Source organism: Phalaenopsis equestris, unplaced genomic scaffold (assembly GCF_001263595.1).
Source record: "Phalaenopsis equestris unplaced genomic scaffold, ASM126359v1 Scaffold000222, whole genome shotgun sequence".
Taxonomy (NCBI): domain Eukaryota; kingdom Viridiplantae; phylum Streptophyta; class Magnoliopsida; order Asparagales; family Orchidaceae; genus Phalaenopsis; species Phalaenopsis equestris.
In genome coordinates, this window is record NW_018164664.1 from 19319 (window position 1) to 22211 (window position 2893).

A 2893-nucleotide genomic window follows, 5' to 3' on the forward strand; every position below is an offset into this window, starting at 1 on the left:
TTAAGGAATTGTTGCCAAGAGTTCTCACTAGATCTCTAATACAAAATTATTCGTTTCCTTGTATCGATATTTTTTGTTATACCATATTTGAGATAAGTTGTTGCCCGATATTTTAGGATACTTTCTTATCCCACATCCATGATACTTCATTGCTCCGTTTTCGAGAGTTTGTTAATACTTCATTATAGGGGTGTAAACGAGTTGAGTCGAGCTCGAGATGTCTTCGGCTAGAGCTTGAGCTTGATTAATTTTATTGAGCTCTAGCTCGAGCTAGAGCTTAATTCTACGAGTTCGAGCCGACTTGCGAGCCGACATGTTTAATTTAAAAGAGAGAAAATATTATTAATTTAAAATAACTTTATACTAAGTTGACAAATAGAATGAACAATTAGGAGATAAATAATAAGAAATTACCTAATATATAATTAAAAATATTATTTCTTAACATTTTTATCACCTTAAAAACAAAATTTTAAAATTTAATATATTTTGAGTATAGTTATGTTCATAATTTTTTAAATGAGCCGACTCACTTAGTTCGGGTTTGACTTGAGTTTGGCTTGTAAGCATATCGAGCTTAGTTCATGAGTCACTTATCAAGTAGAGTTCGAGCTGGCTCACGAGTCAGCTTAACTCATTTGCACCACTATTTCATTAGCAATTGTAGTTTGAAAAGAATGGCAAGTTTGGGGCAACCAGTGGTGGTCGATAACGACTATCAGATGGTAGTTGAAGGTCATTGACAATTACTGAGGCCACAATTTATTACTGGATCTTCAGTCTAGAAAAACAGTGGAATTGGACTCCTCCCCCCTCTAGAATGTTGCAAATGATTTGTGTGCTAGAATGTTGTAATAAGCTTATTGAAACCAGTGATCTGAATGATCTTTAATTTGAATTGTACTTTTTCTTATTAAAAAAAATTGCTTCAAGATTCATGTTAAATGATTAAATTTCTTGATAATGTATCAGTTGCCTTTATTTTAGAGTGATGTTGATTATGTCATCCGAAAATAAAATAAATACAAAAAATGAAAAAAAAATTCAAAAAATTTGGTGATGGTCGGTTTCATGTGTGTTTGGCAAATGCGGGTGATAGCCAATGATGACTACTGATGGTCGGCGACATGAGGTTACTGGCAAAAGGATGTGTGCGTGAGCGGTTAGGTCAGCGATAGGGTCGGCACAAGCCGAGTTTGTGGAGCGTGGATGCAGGCTGGGTTGGGTCGACAAAGTGGGCAACAAGAATTTGCAAGAGCCATTGTGGGTGTAGGCAGGGCCGTGGACTGAAAAATGTGGCTTGGCTGATTGCGGGTCAGGGACATTACTTATTTGCATACAACGTATGGAGAAAATTTTAAAAGTCAGAAAAAGTCAACATATTTTGAATGTGGTTATTGTAAAAAGTTAATGTATAACCGTATTCAAGAATATCATTACACCATATTCGGGATATGTTATTACTCTGCATTTACGATACTTTATTATATCCTATTCGAGATATTTTGTTACCCTATATTCTTGATGTTTTGTTACTCGTATTTGGGATACTTCGTTAACCCGTATTAACGATACTTTGTTAGCAAATAGAGTTCATCGAAGACGGTGAACAAAAGGCAGCCGACGGTTGTCGGGGACGAACGGTGGGCGATGACCGATGAAGGTAGATGGTTGTGGATGACGAGTTATAGTTGAGTCTTCAGTCCAGAACAACATGAATTTTGGCTCATTCTCCTCCCCCTCAAGTAAGGAGAGGGGGCCAATTTAAATCTTCTAGGGGAGATACATCTCAGTCCTATGGAGAGTAACATTCCTAACCATCTAATCTCACTCTCATATTGATCTCCCTGGTCATATAGAACTTTTAAATTACATTATGGCCTTGAACTCAAAATTAAGAGCAGACTCGTTGGATTTCTCTCGTCGAGTCGGTCGATTTGGCTGTATGTATGCCAAATTTAAAGTTTGTTTAAACATTCAATTAGACCCGAAGTCTCCCTGATTATAACTCAGATTAAACTAATTTTGGTATTATTGGGTGTTTTTGGTCGGAATGGTTAGTTTAACTATAAATTTGTAAAAATTAAAACTCTAAATGTTCTATAACTTAAGTTGAAATATTTCTTATCTAAAAATTTATCTCAAGATTTAAATTAAATAATAAATTTTGTTAAAGGTGTATTAAGATATATTTAAAATATTAATTTATTAGTTATATCGAGCAAAAATATTTATTCGTATCTCTCTCTCAGAAAAATTTTCTAGCCGGACTCCGAACGTAGCTATACATGTGGACTCTCAATAATATAACGCCATGTGTGCTATATCGAGCCAACCTAAAAAATATTAAAGTGGAACTAGGCACTTCGCAATAACTCTAAAATAAACCCTGAATAAATAACCTCCGCGGTGTTATTTAAGAGTTATTGAAGTGAAATATATGAGTTTCTCTTCAATAACCCCGAAATATCCCCAAAAAAACCTCCAATGTGTTTTTTCGGGGATTATTGAAGTAAAATATATGAATTTCTCTTTAATTATCCAAAAATAACCAAGAAATAACCTTCACTGTTATTTCAAGGTTATTGAAGTGAAAACACGTATGTTATTTCAGGGTTATTTTGGATTTATTAACGTGAAATATATAAATTTCTCTTCAATAATTTCGAAATAATTTTAAAATAACCCAAAATAATTTCGACAATTTCACTCCAATAATTCAAAAAAACTTTGACAATTGAAACCCGCAGATAGACAGATAGAGTTATTTTGGGAGTCCATAGCAAATTTTGGCCTGACAGAATGAGCTAAGATAACTTTGAAACCCGAACTCGAGCTTGCAAGTGGCTTGTGATGTCGTATCGCCGCTAATTTGTATCCTCGAGGTGCAGAT